The following is a 25,048-nucleotide window of genomic DNA, read 5'->3' as shown; positions in this document are numbered from 1 at the left end:
ATGTCACTCCCATGTTCCCTGGCTGCATGCCATAACTTCCCTACTGAAAAGCTTAACATACTCTAGAGGAACCTCCTGCAGACTTTTCTATATTCCCGGTAGATTGCACATTCCAAGAGGACAAGACCATCTCTCTCCTGATCACCATTGTATCCCCAGGATCTAGCAGAGTGTCTGCCACATAGCTGGCAATGCATGCAGAATGAATCAATTGTTCAAAATTTCCAAGCATAGGATGGGGTTGGGGAAAGGTAGGTTATAAGATTGAATTTATAGATTAAGAATTAAAGCCTGAATGACCAAGGGTGCCCTGCTGAGTATATGTGTTATCCACTGTTCAACAGGAAGTCATAGAAGAGTTATAAGCAAGAGGAGAACAGCAAGGCAGCAATAAGAGGGCCTGAAATAGTGGCAGGGGGCTGGAGACAAGAAGACCAACTGCAAGAGATGCTGCCTTTAAGAAGTCATATCTCTAGGACCTGACGATTTATCACATGTTTAGGTAAGGGAGTAGGAGAGCAAGGATGACTCACAAAATTGGTGAGATGGAAGATCTATGGGGAATATCTTTATTTTTCTCTTACACGAGAGAGATGAGTAATATAAACAGTAGGATGGCCCTGGGTATTCCAGACTAAAAATGCGTCTGTTGTTCATTACTATGTGCCTTGATATTGGCAGCTCTGGAAGCTACGGAGACATTTGTACCCCCAAGGGTGGAGAATGCAAAACTTCAAAAGACTACTTTATAATTGAAATAGGAGAGCAATAGATAGGATGCCTTTTTAAAATAACACAGAATAAATCATCTTTAAGCTCTTTAAGAAATGCATAGTAAGTGGAGGTTGAATCACTAAATCTTGATTTAGGAAAATGACAAATTATCAGCCTAGTTTTTATATTACTCTTTGCCTTCAGATTATGAACTTTACCAAAGATGAAAAAAAATAGGCAAACAACGTCTCTCAGGAGATGTTTATCCAAGTGGAAATGCTGAGGAAACATTATAATAGAGATAGGGGAAAGACACGCTTGATAAGTGAGAGAAAACTTCAGTGTCAAGAGAGGAAATGGTTTTCAGGAAACATTTTGAAGAGATGAGAGAGGACACCAGGCAATAACAAAATGCTTTCATATGGGTGGGAGATAGAGTTTCTGAAGGAACCAGAAAATCAAGAGGGCTTGAGTACAGAGAGAGAATAACTTTTAAGAAAGATGAGAAAAACAGGAGGGAGAGATGGAAGCAAGCTTGTGGTTGGAGAAAACAATTATAAAGTAGCCCCCCAAATCTCACCCTGATCTGGAAAGAACAGAGAGATTGCAAACAGGCTTAGAACACCATCAGAACTCTTAATTTGGTAATCAAAGCCTTGGTTTCCTCATCTATAAAAAGGAGATACCATTAAGGTTTGTATTAGTCATCCCAGGCTGCCATAAAAAAATACCATAGACTGGTGGCTTAAACAACAGAAACTGATTTTTTCACAGTTCCAGAGGCTCGATGTCCAAGATCCCAAGGTCTGGCAGAGGTCGTTTCTGGTGAGGGCTACCTTCCTGGTTTGCAGACTGCACCTCCTCACGAGGTAGACAGAGAGAGAGTTGTGATGTCTCTTCTTCTAAAGGCACTAATCCCATCATACCAGGGCTCTACGCTTATGACCCTATTTAACCTTAATTACTTTTGTAAGGGTCCCATCTCCAAATCCAGTCACATAGGGGCTTAGGGCTTCAACATATGAACTTTAGGGTGACACAATTTTGGACCATAGTAAGGTTGTTATAAGAAATGTGTGAAATGATGCAAAATGCATGTCTGGTACATAGTAAGTGCTAAATAAATGTTGGTTGATTTTAGCCATAAAATCATCATAGTTCAAGGCATCAGCTCTAAAGTAACCTATGCTTTTTCTTTTATATTTTCTAAGGAGTGGAAAAGACAACTGCTTCCTACTGCTCCTGAAAATTGACCAGCTGCCTAGCACACTAACATGTCCTCAGGCCCATTCTAGAAACATCACCCAATGTAGAAGTAGACATAAAAGAAATAGAGATATGGTGAGACGTTGGAGGAAGAGGAGAAGAAGGTGGGGAGGGAGGAAAGGACGAGGAAGGACTGAGATCCAGCAGATTCGATCTTCGTCTCACACACCTACAGTATGCAGCTAAGTTATCTGATGAAAGAAGGGACATTAGAACTACCACCACCAGGAGTGTTCACTGCAAATTTCTACTGAGGAGGAGATAAAAATGCCACTTTTAAGACACTTAAGCACTAGTCTCATGCTATTCCGTTCAGAGAGACCATGGTCGATAGATCAGGCTAACATCTCAGGTGGGCACAAACTTAATTGGAAGGTTGTTTTGACTTACGAAAACCTTTGAGTTTGGAAAACATGCTGCTACTTTTACTCAAAGGGAAATGTATAGAACAGGTTCAAAGGCTAAGACCAGCTATGAATTTAAAGAGTCCATGGAAGTATAAGAAACACTTTTAAAAGGGCTATGAATTTTCCATTCCCTATTGTAGATTTTTAAGTAAAAATACAGCTAGAAAGCCACTATATTGAAAATCCAGGAAAATGTAGTCTGTTTGAGTTACTTAAATTATCACAAACCCACCTTCATATATTCTAAAACTACCTTCTGAAAAGGGTAAGATGTTCTAAGTTGAAATAATGCCCTGCTTGGCTCTACTATAAATAGAATGGCCATCATTTTTTAGTGCCTAGAATGGCAGGCACTTTACAAATACTGTCTCATTCATTTATTCCTAAAAACCCTGTTAAGGTTGCTATTATTTTTACCATTTTACAAATAAGTAAACCGAAGAGGTTGCTCAAGGTTATACAACTAATAAATGAAGGTTAGAATTCAAACCATATCTGACTCCAGATACATCTTCTCTCCTTTACCCCAGACTCATCATCCTTAGGGTGTTGGAACATGTGAGCGTGACTAGAAAAATGGGTCAGGCTGGTTTAAAAGAAAAAGTTAGCATTGATTCTTAAATCTACGTATTTATTTTTCAGTATCATTCTTAAGAGTATTTACTTACTCAAATTTGTAAAAATCACCTGAAAAATACCTCAAGACTGAAAAATTGCTCTACCATTCTAGTCACTTGATCATATAATGGGCTTTTTAGCTTTGATGCTAGAGCGGAAGATCTGGGTTGCAGTTCAGTGTTGCTGCTTCGTAAGTATGTCATTTCGGGCAAATTGCTCATCTCCTCTCAGGATGCATTCTCGAGGGAGGATTATCACCTATGTCACAGGGAAATTTTAAGAATTACATAAAGTGAAGTCTGAAAAGCATAATCGACTGCCACATCAATGTTTATATTTTAAAAGCTGATGAAAACACTGCCAACATCTCTATTTCTGAATAAGGGCAAACAGGAGAGACTGCAAGAATTTTTACAAAGAACCCTAATGCCTGAGATTTAGGACTCATTACCATGTAAACTCCAGACACAATCAAAGTTGTTTTCAAACTCCATTGTTCCAATCTAGTTTATCTCTTTTCTCCCCCAGTTATTCTGATGGGTTTTCACAAACTATGCAGACTTCAAAAACTCACTCTCTAATAATATACTCTGGATAATTGTTAGCTTCATGAAATGCAATTGCCTATACTTTAAGTTATAATTAAAGGCATTACTTAAACCCTCAAGTGGCCTTTGGAAATCTGAAAATGGAAGTTGAATTCATAAATACTAGAGAAGAATAGGAAATCCCAGAACCCTAAATCAACTGACTCAAATTCATGTGAACTCAACTGAAAGAGAAGCCACCTCCTGCTTTGGTTATCACCACAAGACTTATACAGACTAATGTAACACCAGTGCTACAATTACTAAATGAGAAAACTGGACTCTTTAAAGTTCAGTACATTTACTGATGGAAAAACACTGTGATTCAGCTGAACAAAGGAAATGCAGTTTTAGAAAGACCCGTTGAGTAAGGGGCAATTCTAATCATGAAGAAAGTCCAAATGTGCCTCTGTGGCATCTGATTGAATGAGAATGGTAAGGATTGTAAGTCGGACATTCTATGATTTGGTCAATCTGGGACCATTTACCTCCTTTCTCATGGTATTATTCACTGTTGTCAGAGAATGACCTGATGAGCCATATAGAAAGACCTGTAGATTATTGCCACCATTGTCAGCTTAGGCATTCTACTTTTTAAAGAAATCAATTATTTGTCCACATTTTAATAACTCTGTCAGAAGAATTCTATTTTACCCACTATTCCAAAATGAAGTTAAGATCATCTCACCCTAAATTCCTGGTCCAAGTTCTCTCTTTTTTTCCATTACTGCTTAAGCCTTAATTCTCTAATATCTACATATACCACAATAAACTAAATTCTACCCTTCCTACCTACCCAGACCATTAAAAGTAAAATATGGGCTTCCCTGGTGGCGCAGTGATTGAGAGTCCGCCTGCCGATGCAGGGGACACGGGTTTGTGCCCCGGTCCGGGAAGATCCCACATGCAGCGGAGCGGCTGGGCCCGTGAGCCATGGCCGCTGAGCCTGCGCGTCCAGAGCCTGTGCTCCGCAGGGGGAGAGGCCACAACAGTGAGAGGCCCGTGTACCGCAAAAAAAAAAAAGTAAAATATAAGTCTCTAAATATAGAACTAAACTCCCCTCTCAATAGTGAACAATTGTTTTGATTCTCCTGTTAAGCTCTCGCTAATACACATTATTTTTTTACTCTTATGGCCCAAGTGTTGTCACTAAGATGAATAAGCCATGAACACTTCCCTCAAAGAAGGGTTTTTCACAGAAAAGTAAAACTTACATGACACCTCTATTATAAAATGTAGATGGAGTACAGTTCATACTGATCCCGTCTTTCTTTCAAGACCTATAGTCCCTGATTTTCTCTTAGATTATCTCTTGCTATATCACTCCACTAACATTATTGTCTGGACCACTTTTTTTTCCTCATTAGAATCAGATTAACAGAGCAGAAAATGGCCTGACGTCATTGAATCCAACCTCCCACTTCAAAGATGAAGAAAATGAGATCTACTACAATAACACGTGTGATTGAGAAAACAAAACCATTCCCGTTAACCATGTAGAAATGTATGATAAATGGAACAGAAGAAGAAATTGTTCAATACATAGCCTGCCTCAAGAGAAAGAAAGAGGGATCCCCAGAGCCAATAAGAGAATGGAAATCCATTCTAGTAGGAATAGTAAGTGCCAAGTAACACTGCCATAGTTAGAGGTTTTGGACCTTACAACTGGTCAGATCTCTAGTGCCTCAGTTTCTCAGGCAGTGTGGACCGACGTGATAACGGTTTGTAGTGGCCATTGAGGTACATTCCGGAGATCTCCTTCTAGAGAACTATGCAGGCCACTTAGTTGACTGAGAGCCCCAGCTGTGCCCCTTGGGATTCATACTTTCCCTGGCTGCCCCCAGCCCCCCAGGCCTGAGCATAGCATGGGGTACGAGAGCCAGCCTGTTCCTACCTGACACTGGGCTCCTCCAACCAGCAACCTTTAGTTGAGGAGTCTCCATTAGCTTGGCCTATGTTTTCTGAGAACTGTGCTGTGGCTGAGATGCTTCCAATCCGACCCTTCCTTTGCTCTCTTCTTTCACAGGAGTCAAACCTACACTGACAAACCTAAAGGTTCTCCCAACCTCATCCTACTCCTTCCCCCTTTATCTTTCACAAGCACTTTCCAAAATATATCTTTTGCACATCTAATCCCATCTTGGTATCTGCTTCTCCAAGGACCTGAACCGACACAGAGTCTAAGCACATTTTTAATGTGGTATGATACATCAATTGGGAACTTGGGAAGCTCTGCACTAGAGAAATTTTCAGACATGTGCATAAGGAGACATTATGCAATGATGTTCATTACAACATGGTTTAAAGAGTAGAAAATTGGAAACAACCTAAATGTTTAAACATAGGGAAAGGGACATTTGGGGGTATATTTATTTAATGGTACAGCATATAAAGAAAATAAATAGAGCTACTGGTATCAACATGGAAGAATCCTACCAATATAATGTTAAGTGAACAAAAGTTGCAAAAATAGCCACAAACAGTATGGCACAATTTATTTAAATCTAAAAATACATAAACAGTATTATGTAGTTTTTGAAAATTACAATAATTTGGGTAGCAAGAACACGTATCAAGTTGATAATCTCTGGCATAAAAAGGAGAGAAAATAGGATAGGGTAGATTTCAATTCTTTCTGTAATATTTTATTCCTCTTCTTCAAGGACAGCAACTGTTAAATTTTATTGGTGAATACGTAGATGTTTGTTATAGTACTCCCTGTACATTTCTCTCTATATATATATTTCTGAAATATTTCAGATTTGTCAAATGAAATAAAAATTTGTTGAAGGAAAAGAAACTGAGGTTCAAAGAAAGTAAGTGACATGACTAAGTTTACATATTTAGTTAATGACTGGCTCCCAGTCGTCTTGGCACCTGGACTGGCTCTCTGGCCACCACATGCTGCCTCTACTGTTATGTGTCCATCTAATGAGGAAGACTATGGTCAATGTGTCTTTCGTATCCTTCACAATACTTGGTACTGTCCTGGGTGTAAGAAAGTACTTAAAATCTACTAGATCAAACTGAAAAATAAGCATTGAACCTCTAATGCAAAATTATTTTATCCCTGGAATTATACTCCAAGAGAAGGAATCTCATGCTACGTTTCTGATTGCTAAGTGTTGGGAAATGTGTAGGTCATGCACTCAGCAGGTCTGGTGGGCCTAAGTGCTAGCCCAGATTTTGTCCAGAGGCACCAAAAAAATTGGAAGGGAGTTGTCTAAAAAGTCAGACATTAAACTAAAAATCTGAAGGCACTTGAAGTCTACCCATAACATATAGGTGATTTTGGAGAGCTTACAGTCTTCCTCTGAAGGTTTACATTTACGAGAGCCCTACCACTCGCTGTACTCAGGAACTCCTTTGTTCAGAAACTGGGAAATTCAACGGCTCCACTCTCTGCCTTTCAGTGATGAGGCAGGCTCCTTCTTCCCTGAACAGAAAGTGGAGGATTTACTGACCCTGGATCCTGTGGTCCTACAGAATGCAGCTGAAGATATATAGTGTCCATTCTCAAGAGCTCTCCAATCTACAACACGTGTAAGGCCAACAGCAGCCCAAACAAAACACACTCAGCTATTTTAAACCTAAAAATAAATGGGCTAATAACCACACACAGAAAAGAACAATTAGGTTGTACATGTATTAGAATCCTTTTTTGTATTCCTATTGTGAAAGGTGATTTTTTTTTAATGTTAGTATAACCTAATACCTTTATACTAATTTTGATTACATGAAAATTTGAGGTGAATATGTCCTTGAGGGTAAGCTTTGTCTTTTTCATCAGTATATTTTTAAAAGCTGGCCAAGTGCTTGGCACATTATTAATGTTTGTTGACTGTATGAAAGGATGAATAAATGAATATAAGCGAAATTAAGACATATTTCTTACTGACAGACACTAATGACTAAAAAAGGGTTCCAACAAATGAGCAGTTGACAATTAAAGTGTAAATAGGAATCTAATGAATGTTCTAATTGATCTTCCCTGCTTTAAAATGTAGCCAGGATTTTTTAACCTTGAGATACAATGCTCAGCAAATTAGTAGACTGTCCTTGTGCAAAAATCTCTTTCATCAATCTAATAGTTTGTCTGCCCAACTACAGGCTTTAAGACCTCTGCCAAAGTAGCGTTTTGTTTTGTTACTCTTAATAAGAATTACCTCTTAGTAATAGATTCATATACAGATGTGTAGTTTAGCACTTTGGACTTCTGTGACAATAGTGAGAATATGTTCAATTTTTTTTAGGTCTTCAAAGTTAATAAACCTGAGAGGGTAAAGAAAACTTTCATTCTTTCTGGATAATTCTGCCACCAGGAAAACAATATACCTCTAGTGTCTGAATAAGGTTTTAACAACATGTCTTTTAAAAATTGATTCTTTCTCTTTTGTTTTACAGAAGCCTCAAGATAATGGGTGCTAAACATTCTTAAACCCATTGAGGAGTTTGATACCATCTATACAAGGACTGCTAAAAGGTGGTAAAAAATTTTTTCTTTTTTTTAAAAATTTTAACCCTGACTGTAGGAATTGGAATTTTAAAATAAGATTTTGTATAAGAGCTGTTGGTGAGTACTGAATCCCACTCAGTCCCCAGGCAGGAAGGGTTAGGTACGCTTTCCCTCAGCTCAAACCCCAGGAATGTGGCTTCACTGGAACCACTTAAAGAGCTGAAGCTACTGCCCCAGCTACTGACAGAGGACAATGGAATATGGAAAAACTCTATTCTGATGGAAGACAAAGAAAGACTGCCACCAAGAAAGATAGCAAAAGAGTTTCTTGGTGCAACGTATGTGTGAGAGTTTACTGTGAATGCAAGAGCAAAGAGCTAGACTTGGGGTTCTCTAAATACTGCCCAAAATGACTACCTCAAGGAACAGAGTAACCTTAACAAAGGAGTGTGCCACCAGAGTCCCATGGACAGGGGGAGAGCATCACATAAGCACGCAGCCACAATGATGAATTTCCTAGGATATCAAAAGAACTGCAGGTTAGATACCCCAGTGATTTGGGGTTGGGGGGTGGGCAGTTTTCAAATAATGCACTAAAGTTTGCCAAGAAAAAGTGTCAGCTTTCTAAAAAAGAAAAAAACCTGCCATGTGCAGAGAACACAGACGTCAGCTCATTTCAGCCCTGATCAAATAATGCCTTTTCTTTCCTCTGACCTCCTCCCTCTCCCTCAGCCCCCTCCTCCACCAAAGGGGTCAGAAACTGCAGTTAGCAAAGCTGAAGGAGGAGAGGGCACAGAAGCAGGAAGTAGAGAATCAGAAACAGAGCTCACCAGGTCGGCCTTCCCCACTTCAGGCCTTCTTTCGGACAGACCTAAGCTGGAAGAGATGAGATGCCTCACCTTCAAATAATCATCAAGGTTATTACTACGTGGAAGTGGGGATTTTAATGACCAACATAAAACCTCTTGGGTGGCTAGAAGAGCACAAAAGGTTTCCCTGCCTGGAATTCATGCAGGGCCAGAAAAGAATCTGTCCCACTGAGCAGGTTGGAACAGGAAGTGGGGAAAAGATTAAAGCTGTCTTATGATTCTCAAGAAGACTTGCTCGTTCACTATAGCAAGGTTATTTGCCACATCAGAATTCCAGTAAGTTCTGTCTTCTGGTCTTCAGGATAGGTATTCCAAGAAAGAATGAGGCAAAGAGCACACAATTTTCTGATATCGACATGGTTCAGTGGGGAGAAGAGTTAGGGACAGGTCATGAAAGATTCCTCCCAGTTTCTCTAGCCAAGTCCCTCACCAACTCAGACTCAGGCTGGCAAACAACAGTGTGAATTCACTTTGCTGCCCAGAGTTCAGTATCAGCTGAGGCTGAGTTTGCTTTCTCCCTCCCTTAATCCCTTCCCCCCCCCCATTTCTCCTAATGGCCCAAACTGAACACTTTCTTTTTTGACTGTGTAATGGTAATCTGCTTTCCCCAGAGAGACTGGGACCTGGACCCTCTGTCCCAGGTGCCCTGCCACGAGCCAGGGTCACTTTCCCAATAGACTAATCTCCTAGGTTCTGCCTGCCTGACAACACATTCTGTCCACCCTCTGTGTTTCCTCTGCCCTGCCCCACTGACCGGATTCCACCTCTTTATAGCAACACCCGCCCACAATTCTGCCACACCCCTGAGGAAGAGCCTGCAGCCATGAATTTTCTCAGCTCTGACTTCAGCCTCTACCCACCAGCCTTTGCTACTAAGATCCCAGTATGCCTTGCATCTGAACCCATAGAAAGTTGGAGCCAAAAAAGAACTTGGAATGACTCATTTGCAACTATTTGTCATTAAAAGTGGCACAACCCTTAAAGAAGAAAGGTGGGAGGTAAAAATTGGGACCTCTGTTATCACATAAGACTAGGAAAGTAGCCACAAAGTGTTCATAATGTTCCTCAGTGGTTATCATTTCAAATCAGACTCAAACCAGGAAGATGCAAGGATAATCATGAAATATGAGGCTCATTGCTGCCGAGCACCAGTTAGTTCCAAATGTGTTCATTTATTCATTTGCAGTAACAGCCTCTGAAATCAGTGGAGTGGTCTCTAGAAAGTAGAGGAATAAAATAATTTTCCAACTCTCATAGTCAGAGGGCTAATTCAAGTTTCAAAAGCAACACTAACTTGCTTAAAGTACCATAAAAAGAGAGAGTGGAAATTCCATCCTGCTTTAATCACTGTCCACTGCAAGTTCCCTTAATGATTTCCAGCTGCCTCCATTTAAGTTGTTGCTTCGACAGAACTTTCATACAAGCTTGGAACATTTTAAAGTTAAAAAAAAAAAAAAAAACCTTACTTTTCCCTCAACTGCATTCTAACCAAAAGCAGATTTCTCTTGGATTATATAAGAATATGATGAGCTGGAAGGGAGCAGGGGAGGGGAAAGGAGTAAAGCGTCAGCCTCTGCTTTTTTGCAGTCTCCACAAACCATTCCACAGGAGGCACAAAGGAAAATGTGGAAACCCAGGGAGAAGCCCACACCCTTGTGGAAAGTCAAAAAATGCTTTTACTTCAACATACCACTGCAGTCCTAAATGAAGAAAAACTATGCAGAATTAAGGCACCATGAAATAATTACCTCCAAAGTCGTATAAGTTAAAATTTTGTGTGTGTGTGTGTGTGTGTGTGTGTGTAGTGTGTGTGTGGTGTGTGTGGTGTGTGTGTGTGTGGTGTGTATGTGTGATTTGTGTTTGTGTGATGTGTGTGTGTGATGTGGGGGTGTGTGGTAAGTGTGTGGTGTGTGTGTATGCGTGTGATGTGTGTGTGATGTGTGTGCGTGGGGGTGTGTGTTTGTGTGATGTGTGTGTATGATGTGTGGGGTGTGTTTTTGGTATATGTGTGATGTGTGTGTGTGTGTGATGTGTGATGTGTGTGTGTGTGTGTGTGTGGTGAGTAAATGGAAGTATTTACAGACAAAATTGTACTGGCCAAATAGCCTGTAACCCCAAATAATTCATTCTTTGCATGTGGGACGGAGTGGAGAACAATGGAAACATGGATACACAATATAATAAAAGATTAGATATTAACTATCAAATAAGGTATTTTGTTACAAATCATGAGCTTGAGGTTTCATGCCCCTTTAAGGTCGTAGTTTTCTTTCCAACATGGTCGTATGCTCTTAAAAAGTAAAGAGCAACCATTTCTTAGTAATCTTTGTCTTCCACCACAGCCCCTAGCACTAGCATCTCAATGAAAATGCATTAAAGTAGGCAAAGGAAAATTTTCAGAGACTGATGTTAGTTAAGCAATAGGATATGTGAATGAAGAAAATACAGATGGCTTGAGAATAGATGAAATAATAGATTCTTTCATTCTCATGATTCCGTCAATCTATAATTTTTTCACATACCATTAAGTTTTCCATGTAGATATAGTCCTACATTGTAGGGCAGAAAGGAACCTTAATAGGTCCTCAAATTTTCCTCTAAAAACTATCCCAGACTACTGAAAATCTACTTTCCTTTAAAAAAAGAGATCTATAAATTAACCTGTTAATATTTTTCTCTCGTCCACCATGTCTGTAAGGAAAAACTCTACCTATCCCAAATCCTTTATTTTGCACATTGAATCCTTTGATGGTGGGGGGAGGGATTCTTAACAATATTAACAAATTCATAATGGTGTTCTATTTAAAATCCAAAACAGGTACAAAGGATGTACAAGAAATAATAGCTAAGTCAGTCTTTGAGTCACTTCTCATCCTCATCTTCATTCATTTTGACAATGATTTTTGAGTACTTAGGGTGAAGCAGATGTTGAAAATCCCATAGATGTTCCTCATAAATCTCATTTCTATCATTTAGGAGCAACTGGAGACTCTAGAATTTCTATCTATAAGGGCCCTGGGGGTAATAATCTGGTTGGCTGGCAAGGATGTCAACTTCTGAAGCTGCAGTGAATGCAGCTTCTGCATGCAGTTCTGAAGCTGCATGTGAATACTCAGGACACTGTTTTACTTGCATTGCATCTTTATTTGAGGGCTTGAAGGGTTAAATTCCCCCCCTCCTCAAGCCACTTGGTACTGTCCCTGCTGAGGATCTCATTTTAATACATTTTTGAAATGTTATTCTGAATCTTTCCAAGCTCTCCATATTATTCTCAAATTCTAGTGCCAAAAATTGTACAGAAGACTCTAATGTGGGTAAGCACATTAGATGAAGACAAATTCATCAGTTTATAATTGCTGGGTTTTGCTTATTTGGAAGCCTCAGTAATTACACTTTTCAAACAAATTCACTGCTCTTTTGATTCCTTATGACTAGATAATTTTAGCTGACTATCACTGCAAACAATCATTTATTTTCAAAAAAGTGTTCTGCATTTGAAAGCTGTCAATAATATAGAATGTGAGTATATTATATCCGTACTGATCCTTTCTTTTGCCTACTCTTTCTATACATACCTACCCCTTCCATTTCTTCTCTTATTTGTCTTTCTGTTAAATATATTAATACATAAAATACTATTAATAAATATTCCTGTGCCACATGTTTTTCTTTCGTGGTCTATGTGTTTTACCTTCTTTACTAGATGTAAGTTTCTTAATTATAAAGACATTGCCTAGTTCATCTTTGCATCTCAGTGGCCAGCATCTGGCACACAGAAAATATTAAGAATGGTTTGTTGAGTGAATGAATGAAAATACCAAAACCTGAACCCTGGAAGAAAGATACAAAATAAATCTTTAATACTTTAATAAATGGATTCAAAACGTGTTTCAGATAACTATTAGCAAGTCCTCAAATCTAACACTTCTAGGAGGCCCACTAGGGAGGGTCAACATAACCCCATAAGGGCATAAACACAGCTGTTGTTCTCTTCAGGATATGATTAGTTTTGATTTATTGCACACATCCACCTGCAAGGCTTCTCAAGCACAGAGAGTCATAATCTCCAAAGTCACCTGGTGACAAGTGAGTCCCTCAGCTCCATTGCTCACCTGGATCAGCAGCTCTCATTTATCTGTCAGGCAGCTCAGAACTGCTCGCAGCCTCAAGGCCCACAGACTTAGGCTTTGTCAAATCAAATGGGTAATAATTTACAATTTAAGTATCTTTTACAGGATAGTGAGTTATTTCTCTTCTTCATCTTTTTTCCTCACAAAATAAAACCTTGGAATTATGGACCGCAAATAGATATATAGTTAGTGCTTTTCTTTTTGAGAAGATAGGTGCATTATCCTGTCATTGGTCACAAGGAAGATGAGGCAGGGAATTTAAAGGATCCAAGTAAACATATCAACACTTCCCCCAGAAGGGCTCAAAGTGCATGGATTGGTTGCATATGGCAAGCCACAGAATATGCCAGAAGAAAGGAGGGAAATCAGGTAAAACTCAGTTTTGAAACTGAGATAGAAATGTAAAATAGGAATGAAAGACAGAATGTCCGCAAGGAAAGCTATGCTCCCTAAGGAGTTAAATCCTGAATCCTGAGATGGTAAATTCTAACCAGGCTTTAAATCAGATCAAGTTACCTCATGTACATATAACTTACCTCTTCTGTGAAGTTTGTTCTTACTTCCAACTAAAATAATGCATGGACAATAAATACTTGACCACGTGCAAAGAATACCACAAATGAAGAGCAGACCCAAAAAAATGTGATTCCCCAACGGAAAAAGAAATTATCCTGTAGTTATTCTACATTACAAACACCACTTAACACAGGATCCCTGAGTAAAGTATGCCTTGCAATTAATAGTCTCATCCATATCCAAAGTCTGGCCCCTTTCATCTTTTCTTAGCAGTCTCTGCAAAGAGAAGGGAGCATTTCAAAAATTTATTTACCCACTGATAGGACACTGAATTAGGAATTAAAATTCATGTTCGAATCCTGGTTCACTCTCTTAGCACTGTGTGAGTTTTTAGTAAATTACTTAAGATCTCTTCAATTTTTTTAAATGATAAAATGGGGAGGTTAATGACACTTGCCCTAATAACCTCTCATATGGCTGAGATAATCAAATGAGATGTTATATTTAAATGTGCTTTGCGAGCTCTAAACTGTCATGCAAATATAAGATATTAATTGAATACGTTTGATAACATAAATGGCTTTCACAGAAATTTTTCTACCATTCTATAAGACAGAAAACTGCTGTGAATCTTTCCTATAACAAAAGAACATAAAAATAAATAGCTCTAATGATACTTAAACAGCTTTGCCCTATCTACAAACCATCTGTCACTACTAAAAACAGCTACTAAAGTTACAGAGGTAAGCAAATTCTTCCAGGTAGCTCCTTTCTCTTGTTTCATTGAGCTTTGGGGAAGTATTTTTTAAGTTCTAGTCTATTCCTCCTAACTGGTTTCTGATGTACATATGAAGGATAACTCTCCAGACGCTCACTCTTTCCAGAAAGTATTTACTTAGAGAAAATTAGAATTTAATTTATACTGGATGATCAATACAGACCTTTATGCATGCAATACATCTAATACACTGCAGCCAGATTAATTTCCCTAGTCAGTGATTAATTGCCTTCTCTGTCCCAGGCGCTGGAGAAGGTGTCTGGAATACAGCAGAGAGCACAGTGGGCAGGGTCTCTGCCCTTCTAAATGTCAAATCCGTAGTTTTGTTTCAGAGCTCATCTTTCTCCACCTCCATGACATTTGATTTTGCTGCCAATTCACCTTCTTGAAACTTTCTTCTCTCTCAACTTTGAAGACATTATTCTTCCTTAACGTAGCGGATACCACTGGCCAAATGTCCCAACCTCAATTTCCAACCTCTTCTCCTTCATCACCCTCCATCTAGGGCTAGAGATGTGATGCAGTTCTGATTAATTAGATGTAAGATGAAGTCTATGCTGATGTTCCTGCAATACATAGGAAGCACTCCTTCCTCTTACTGATTCCTTCTGCTAAAATGTAGATTACTATATAGAGCTATAGTCGCCAACATGCAACCATGGGGGAAAGTCATGGCAGTTACAGTCTAGGAGTTAATTACACTCAGCTAAGTCAAATTCACTGTCAGTCAGCTTACATCTCCTCAAAGAGACCTCCCCAAACCTCCCAATCTAAATTAGCACCTCCTACTAGATATTTTCAGAGCACTTTGTGATCTTCCTTAATATAACCTATATATTTTTAGTTCTATAGTTCACTGTGATAGTATTTATTTTACATCTTTCTCCTCCACTGGAAAGCAAAGGAATAATTAAGTCTCTTTATAACCATTCCACATTCAGTGCCTCACAGATCATCCCGCACATGTTATGTGCTTAGCAAATACGTATTGAAATTTGATGACTTCTCTAGACTTATGTTTCAAATTACCTTCTGGGTATCTCTACTTGAATATTTTGCAGCGCTTTCAAAACAAAGACCCAAAGTAGATTTTATTTTTACTGAATTTCTATTCCCAGTTAATGGCATCACCAGAGACCAAAGCCAGAAACCTCCAAATCCTCCTTACCTTTGACTCCTCCACTCCCCCTTGCAACCAGCTTGTATCTAAGCCCTCCCAGGTCTGTCAATTGAATATTTCTTCACCCTCCTCTTCATCCCCTTGGTACTGTGCATCCTTCCTTACTTCAAGCCCTCATTATACCTGCATTACTACAGTATTACTATTGCAGTAGGCTGCTCATTCATCTTCCTGTGTATTTGAATTCCATCCTTATTCATGATCTTCAACTAAGTATCATGCCCATTTTACAGACCAGAAAGACTAAGGCTACAAGAGTTCAAGAAACTTACCTCAGGTCACCCAACTAGTAAGTAGCAGAGCTGGAATTTATACTGGTCTATATCCCTAAATCAGGAGACTTGGGAGAGATCTTCTAGACCTCAGCATGACCAAATGCCCCAATCCAGGCAACCTGAATTATAAGACTATGTTTATACATGGATCAGCCCCAGAAGTCTGTGCATTTCTTGGGAACAGAGAAAAGATTTTCATTTCGTCCCTCTCCATCATCCATCACCGCCCCTTCCCCAGGACACAGCATAGTATTTGCTCCATTGTAGATTAGATTATCAAAGGATGTTTGAGACAGAAAGGAGAAAAAAAAAAAAGGAAAGAGAAATAAGGAAGGATTCTTCCAAGGGAGAGAGAGGGAGAGGGATCCAAAGCAATAAGACATAAGAGATAGAGAAAGGAACAGAAAACATAACTCAATTTAGATTCTTGTTCAGAAGTTATGTTTTTTCAAAAAATGTTAAGTTTGAATTTCGGCTGATGTTTTACTTAGTTCAGCACAGGGAAAATGCCAACTTGGCCTTTTCCCTCAGGAACATTTATGAAGAGTTAAGAGTTAAATGATGATGTGAAGTAAGAAAAGTCAATTCACATATACCCTTCCTCAGAGTAAAAGTGAGCGGCTAAGTGCCACCAAGTAAATCACCTCTCCTCTAAAAGCTCTACCCTCTCCCCTTCAAAACAATTACGGTCTAAAAAGCCAGATTGATTTGTCACATTTTTATGTTTTTACCATTTTGTGCTTTAAAAGTAATTTGGGACTGTATTTAGGGCTGCAATTTCTCCTCTATAGCAACTAAATACCTTAAACCTTTCAGTCTGATAATTAACCTACCAAACTATTTCACCCAAATAATCTTCTGGAAATTTAACAATGTACCCCCCAAACCTTTTGTAGGCTGGTTTTGCCTCAGCACCACTAACTCACTCAGTATCATGTTTCTCATAGGCGGCAGCTGAAATGAAATATGCATACTATGTAATTGGAAAAAGATTCTGTCTCATTTGCCTCAGCTGTTCTTCCTTGTTGGAAATGCAGAGGGAAAGAAGGCAGTAAGAAAACCTTCCTGCTGACAGTTTAGAAGAAAAGCCATCATCACAGGGCCACATCAGCAGGGGTGGGCTTGAGTTCTCTGCAGGCTTCTCACAAGGCCCTTAGACCCCAAGACACTCATCATGGTCCCTTGACACTAAATGAGAAGCGTTTCGATAAAACAATATGGTGTGCAATTACAAAACACATCGTAAGTGCCCCCTACTCACTGGGTCTGTTCCATTTCCAAAATGCTCTTGTTCTGCTTTTCAAAAAAAAAAAAAAAAAAATCACCTCTAGCCAAAGTGCCACATGTGCAGAGAAATAACACATTCTGTTTTTATTCTTTTATGTGTTTCCATAATCCTGGTAATAAAACATTAAAATGAGAATCTCTCTCATTAGGCTGGGGTTTATATGGGAGACAATTTAAAATTTTATAAATTTGCTATCACTTATAGCTTCAGTTCTCTATTATTTAGAATTTAATTGTTCAATTCATGAAATAGTTATAGCTAGCGCTTATTATACTTTCCACGTGCCAGGCACTGTTCTAAGTAACTCATGTATATTAATTGTGTACTCAAAAGATCCTATGAGGTAGGTGCTATTATTATCACTCCTATCTTTACAGATAACTGAAGCACAGCGAGGTTAAAAAACTTGCCCACATCACCAGCTAGTAAGTGGTGCCGACACCATAGTGCCTCTTACTTAGATAGGTTATCATTTATGTGTCCACTACTTCTTTCTTCCTCCTTTCTGTGTTCCCTTTGGGGCCATTTTATTCATGTATCCATTTAGCAAATGCTTACCCTTAGAGAGTGTCATCAGTATATGGAGGAGATATGAGGCACAACCCCAAAGTCACAAGAGAGGGAAATAAAGTAGGCTCAGAGAATCCTTCAGAAATGTGGCAGAAGCAGTCAGTGCTCCCTGAATATCCATAGGTTCCTTACTTTTCCAGCTTTCCTTGAAGTTGGAGGGAGCCATGTGACTAGCTCTGGCCAATGAGCAGAAGTAAAGTGAAGTGAGAAAGCGTACAGAAAGACAGAGCATTCAACTACGTCAAATGCCACTGGTAGGTCAAATATGGTGGGAATTGAGAATTGATTGTGATACTTAACCATGTGGAGGCTATTATTGAGCATGATTAGAATAGTTTCTCTATAGAAAGTCATTAGCAGCATTATTGAGCCAACAATATAGAGTACAAGAAACTACTTCACCAATGGGTACAGAAGACAGGTATATAGAAGTTAATCAATAATTGGTATTGAGTTATAGAACCTAGATCCTTCTCCTCAAACGTATGTGGTTCTCTTACCTAAGCCACTCAGAATCCTCTTTTGTTTTCCTTGTTCTATTACACATCCACATACTCACACACATATATCAAGTTGCCGTAAATTGAATTATTGGTCCAAAGTCTTTTACTCTCCTATAGTAGTGCTATCCACCTGTAGTTTTGCCATGGTCTTATGGTAAATAGAGTATACTTCTAAGCCCCTTAACTTTGGACTTGGTCATATGATTTGCTTTGGCCAGTGGGACATTAGCAAAGACCACCTCAGCCTAAAAATCAAAATTTGCAAAAAACAAAACAAAACAAAAATGAAAATGAGCAAACCAAGCCAAACAAAAACACACAGATACAGAAGAACAAATTAGTGGTTACCAGAGGGGAAGGGGAATGAGGGGAGGGCAAAATGAGTAAAGGGGGTTAATTGTATGGTGACAGATGAAAACTAAACTTCTGGTGGTGAGCGTGCTGTGGTGTATAAAGTGGAAATATAATGTACACATGAAACTTATATAACATTATAAACAATGATAACTCAATTTCCAAATTAAATAAATAAAAGTTGAAGACAGAAAAAGAAATTGAAATTTACCTGAGCAATTGGACTTGCCCTCTTGCAGGTCTACATAACCCTGAGATAGTCCACACACCCAGGATATTCCATTAGTCCCATATAGACACCCCAAACTAACCTGCAACCTGGAATCCAGTCCAGCCGACATCAGCCAAACTTCAGGTGACCTGCAAAGGCATGAGTGAGAAATAAATGAATTTTTTGCTAGAAGCTAGCAAATTTTGCAGTGTTTGTTATACAGCATTACTGTGAATATAGCTGACTAAAACAAAATTAAAGTTATAAATCTCTCAAATGTCCTGAAAAAAATAAGGCACAAAGTTTTGCCTGGACTCTTCTCTAATTATAAGCCTCAGATTGACCAGTGCATAAAGCCACTCCACCCAATACCCACACCACACAGTAAAATTGTTTCGTTCTCCTCTTAAAAAATCAAAGACCAGGGCTTCCGGGAAGATGGTCTAAGAGTAAAACGCGGAGATCACCTTCCTCCCCACAGATACACCAGAAATACATCCACACGTGGAACAACTCCTACAGAACACCTACTGAACGCTGGCAGAAGACCTCAGACATCCCAAAAGGCAGGAAACCCCCCACGTACCCGGGTAGGGCAAAAGAAAAAAGAATAGAGAGAGACAAAAGGATAGGGACAGGACCTGCACCAGTGGGAGGGAGCTGTGAAGGAGGAATGGTTTCCACAGACTAGGAAACCCCTTCGCGGGCTGAGACTGCGGGTGGCGGAGGGGGAAATCTTTGGGGCCGCGGGGGAGAGCACAGCAACAGGGGTGCGGAGGGCAAAGCGGAGAGATTCCCGCACAGAGGATCAGGGCCGACCAGCACTCACCAGCCCAAGAGGCTTGTCTGCTCACCCGCCGGGGCGGGCGGGGCTGGGAGCTGAGGCTCGGGCTTCGGTCGGAGCACCGGGAGAGGACTGGGGTTGGCGGCGTGAACACGGCCTGCAGGGGGGTAGTGCGCCACGGCTAGCCTGGAGGGAGTCCGGGGAAAAGTCTGGACCTGCCGAAGAGGCAAGAGACTTTTTCTTCCCTTTGCTTCCTGGTGCGCGAGGAGAGGGGATTAACAGCGCTGCTTAAAGGAGCTCCAGAGACGGGCGCGAGCCGCGGCTAAAAGCGCGGACCCCAGAGACGGGCGTGAGACGCTAAGGCTGCTGCTGCCGCCACCAAGAAGCCTGTGTGCGAGCACAGGTTACTATCCACACCCCTCTTCCGGGGAGCCTGTCCAGCCCGCCACTGCCAGGGTCCCGGGATCCAGGGACAACTTCCCCGGGAGAACGCACGGCGCGCCTCACGCTGGTGCAACGTCACGCCGGCCTCTGCCGCCGCAGGTTCGCCCCGCCCTCCGTGCCCCTCCCTCCCCCCAGGCCTGAGTGAGCCAGAGCCGCTGCATCAGCGGCTCCTTTAACCCCGTCCTGTCTGAGTGAAGAACAGACGCCCTCCAGTGACCTACACGCAGAGGCGGGGCCAAATCCAAAGCTGAGCCCCCGGGAGCTGTGAGAACAAAGAAGAGAAAGGGAAATCTCTCCCAGCAGCCTCAGAAACAGCGGATTAAAGCTCCACAATCGGGCTTCCCTGGTGGCACAGTGGTTGAGAGTCTGCCTGCCGATGCAGGGGACACGGGTTTGTGCCCCGGTCCGGGAAGATCCCACATGCCGCGGAGTGGCTGGGCTCATGAGCCATAGCCGCTGAGCCTGCGCGTCTGGAGCCTGTGCTCCGCAACGGGAGAGGCCACAACAGTGAGAGGCCCGCGTACCACAAAAAAAAAAAAAAAAGCTCCACAATCAACTTGATGTCTGTGGAATACATGAATAGACAACGAATCATCCCAAATTGAGGAGATGGACTTTGAGAGCAAGATTTATACTGTATAGCTTTGCTTCCACCATTTGTCCTAGGGTTCTATCTGTCCGTTTTTTTTTTTTCTTAACAATTATTTTTTTATTTTAATAACTTTACTATATTTTATCTTACTTTATTTTATTTTACTTTATCTTCTTTCTTGCTTGCTTTTTTTCCTTCCTTCCCTCCTTCCTTCCTTCCTCCCTTCCTCCCTCCCTCCCTCTCTTTCTTTCTTTCTTTCTTTCTACTTCTACTAATTCTTTCTTTCTACTTTTTCTCCCTTTTATTCTGAGCCGTGTTGATGAAAGGCTCTTGGTGCTACAGCCAGGAGTCAGTGCTGTGCCTCTGAGGTAGGAGAGCCAACTTCAGGACACTGGTCCACAAGAGACCTCCCAGCATCACATAATATCAAACGGTGAAAATCTCCCAGAGACCTCCATCTCAACACCAGCACCCAGCTTCACTCAACGACCAGCAAGCTACAGTGCTGGACATCCTATGCCAAACAACTAGCAAGACAGGAACACAACCCCACCCATTAGCAGAGAGGCTGCCTAAAACCATAATAAGTCCACAGACACCCTGAAACACACCACCAGAAGTGGACCTGCCCACCAGAAAGACAAGATCCAGCCTCATCCACCAGAACACAGGCACTAGTCCCCTCCACCAGGAAGCCTACACAACCCACTGAACCAACCTGAGCCACTGGGGACAGACACCAAAAACAATGGGAACTACAAGCCTGCAGCCTGCAAAAAGGAGACCCCCAAAAAGTAACAAAAACAAAATGAGAAGACAGAAAAACACACAGCAGATGAACGAACAAGATAAAAACCCACCAGACGTAACAAATGAAGAAGAAATAGGCAGTCTACCTGAAAAAGAATTCAGAATAATGATAGTAAAGATGATCCAAAATCTTGGAAATAGAATAGACAAAATGTAAGAAACATTTAACAAGGACCTAGAAGAACTAAAGGTGAAACAAACAATGATGAACAACACAATAAATGAAATTTAAAATACTCTAGATGGGATCAATAGCAGAATAACTGAGGCAGAAGAACGGATGAGTGACCTGGAAGATAAAATAGTGGAAGTAACTACTGCAGAGCAGAATAAAGAAAAAAGAATGAAAAGAACTGAGGACAGTCTCAGAGACCTCTGGGACAACATTAAACGCACCAACATTCGAACTATAGGGGTTCCAGAAGAAGAAGAGAAAAAGAAAGGGACTGAGAAGGTATTTGGAGAGATTATAGTTGAAAACTTCCCTAATATGGGAAAGGAAATAGTTAATCAAGTCCAGGAAGCACAGAGAGTCCCATACAGGATAAATCCAAGGAGAAATAGGCCAAGACACATATTAATCAAACTGTCAAAAATTAAATACGAAGAAAACATATTAAAAGCAGCAAGGGAAAAACAACAAATAACACACAAGGGAATCCCCATAAGGTTAACAGCTGATCTCTCAGCAGAAACTCTGCAAGCCAGAAGGGACTGGCAGGACATATTTAAAGTGATGAAGGAGAAAAATCTGCAACCAAGATTACTCTGCCCAGCAAGGATCTCATTCAGATTTGATGGAGAAATTAAAACATTTACAGACAAGCAAAAGCTGAGAGAGTTCAGCACCACCAAACCAGCTCTACAACAACTGCTAAAGGAACTTCTCTAGGCAAGAAACACAAGAGAAGGAAAAGACCTACAATAACGAACCCAAAACAATTAAGAAAATGGGAATAGGAACATACATATCAATAATTACCTTAAATGTAAATGGACCAAATGCTCCCACCAAAAGACACAGATTGGCTGAATGGATACAAAAACAAGACCCATATATTTACTGTCTACAAGAGACCCACTTCAGACCTAGAGACACATACAGACTGAAAGTTAGGGGATGGAAAAAGGTATTTCAGGCAAATGGAAACCAAAAGAAAGCTGGAGTAGCAATTCTCATATCAGACAAAATAGACTTTAAAATAAACACTATTAGAAGAGACAAAGAGGGACACTACATAATGATCAAGGGATTGATCCAAGAAGAAGATATAACAATTGTAAATATTTATGCACCCAACAGAGGAGCACCTCAATACATAAGGCAAATACTAACAGCCATAAAAGGGGAAATCGACAGTAACACATTCATAGTAGGGGACTTTAACACCCCACTTTCACCAATGGACAGATCATCCAAAATGAAAATAAATAAGGAAACACAAGCTTTAAATGATACATTAAACAAGATGGACTTAATTGATATTTATAGGACATTCCATCCAAAAACAACAGAATACACATTTTTCTCAAGTGCTCATGGAACATTCTGCAGGAAAGATCATATCTTGGGTCACAAGTCAAGCCTTGGTAAATTTAAGAAAATTGAAATTGTTTCAAGTATCTTTTCTGACCACAACGCCATGAGACTAGATATTAATTACAGGAAAAGATCTGTAAAAAATACAAACACATGGAGGCTAAACAATACACTACTTAATAACGAAGTGATCACTGAAGAAATCAAAGAGGAAATAAAAAAAATACCTAAAAACAGGTGACAATGGAGACACGACAACCTAAAATCTATGGGATGCAGCAAAAGTAGTTCTAAGAGAGAAGTTTATAGCAATACAAGCCCACCTTAAGAAACAGGAAACATCTCGAATAAACAACCTAACCTTGCACCTAAAGCAACTAGAGAAAGAAGAACAAAAAACCCCCCAAAGTTAGCAGGAGGAAAGAGATCATAAAAATCAGATCAGAAATAAATGAAAACGAAATGAAGGAAACGATAGCAAAGATCAATAAAACTAAAAGGTGGTTCTTTGAGAAGATAAACAAAATTGATAAACCATTAGCCAGACTCATCAAGAAAAAAAGGGAGAAGCGGGGCTTCCCTGGTGGCGCAGTGGTTGAGAATCTGCCTGCTAATGCAGGGGACACGGGTTTGAGCCCTGGTCTGGGAAGATCCCACATGCCGCGGAGCAACTAGGTCCGTTAGCCACAATTACTGAGCCTGCGCATCTGGAGCCTGTGCTCCGCAACAAGAGAGGGTGCGATAGTGAGAGGCCCGCGCACCGCGATGAAGAGTGGCCTCCACTTGCCACAACTAGAGAAAGCCCTCGCACAGAAATGAAGACCCAACACAGCCATAAATAAATAAATAAATAAAATTTAAAAAACAAAAAAAAAAGGGAGAAGACTCAAATCAATAGAATTACAAATGAAAAAGGAGAAGTAACAACTGACACTGCAGAAATACAAAAGATCATGAGAGATTACTACAAGCAACTCTATGCCAATAAAATGGACAACCTGGAAGAAATGGACAAATTCTTAGAAAAGCACAACCTGCCAAGACTGAATCAGGAAGAAATAGAAAATATGAACAGACCAATCACAAGCACTGAAATTGAAACTGTGATTAAAAATCTTCCAACAAACAAAAGCCCAGGACCAGATGGCTTCACAGGCGAATTCTATCAAACATTTAGAGAAGAGCTAACACCAATCCTTCTCAAACTCTTCCAAAATATAGCAGAGGGAGGAACACTCCCAAACTCATTCTACGAGGCCACCATCACCTTGATACCAAAACTAGACAAGGATGTCACAGAGAAAGAAAACTACAGGCTTATGTCACTGATGAACATAGATGCAAAAATCCTCAACAAAATATAGCAAATAGCATCCAACAGCACATTAAACGGATCATACACCATGATCAAGTGGGGTTTATTCCAGGAATGCAAGGATTCTTCAATATACGCAAATCAATCAATGTGATAAACCATATTAACAAATTGAAGGAGAAAAACCATATGATCATCTCAATAGATGCAGAGAAAGCTTTCGACAAAATTCAACACCCATTTATGATAAAAACCCTGCAGAAAGTAGGCATAGAGGGAACTTTCCTCAACATAATAAAGGCCGTATATGACAAACCCACAGCCAACATCATCCTCAATGGTGAAAAACTGAAAGCATTTCCACTAAGATCAGGAACAAGACAAGGCTGCCCACTCTCACCACTTTTATTCAACATAGTTTTGGAAGTTTTAGCCACAGCAATCAGAGAAGAAAAGGAAGTAAAAGGAATCCAAATCAGAAAAGAAGTAAAGTTGTCACTATTTGCAGATGGTATGATACTATACATAGAGAATCCTAAAAATGCTACCAGAAAACTACTAGAGCTAATCAATGAATTTGGTAAAGTAGCAGGATACAAAGTTAATGCACAGAAATCTCTGGCATTCCTATACACTAATGATGAAAAATCTGAAAGTGAAATCAGGAAAACACTCCCATTTACCATTGCAACAAAAAGAATAAAATATCTAAGAATAAACCTACCTATGGAGACAAAAGACCTGTATGCAGAAAATTATAAGACACTGATGAAAGAAATTAAAGATGATACAAATAGATGGAGAGATATACCATGTTCTTGGATGGGAAGAATCAACATTG

The 25,048-nt window shown here is 40.1% G+C and overlaps 1 long non-coding RNA gene across 1 annotated transcript in view; it reads right to left on the bottom strand.

Moving 5' to 3' along the window:
• The window catches only part of LOC141279543 (uncharacterized), a 202,456-nt gene extending 183,577 nt beyond the window's left edge, over positions 1-18,879 (bottom strand). The window contains exon 1 of the long non-coding RNA XR_012333975.1: positions 18,823-18,879. This is a non-coding gene — a long non-coding RNA (uncharacterized lncRNA). The remainder of the gene's footprint in view (positions 1-18,822) is intronic.
• Between the last annotated feature and the right edge of the window lie 6,169 nt (positions 18,880-25,048).

This window comes from Tursiops truncatus, chromosome 9 (assembly GCF_011762595.2).
Source record: "Tursiops truncatus isolate mTurTru1 chromosome 9, mTurTru1.mat.Y, whole genome shotgun sequence".
NCBI lineage: Eukaryota > Metazoa > Chordata > Mammalia > Artiodactyla > Delphinidae > Tursiops > Tursiops truncatus.
The sequence above is the reverse complement of the archived record's forward strand: the minus strand, read 5'-3'. Positions and strand labels throughout refer to the sequence as shown.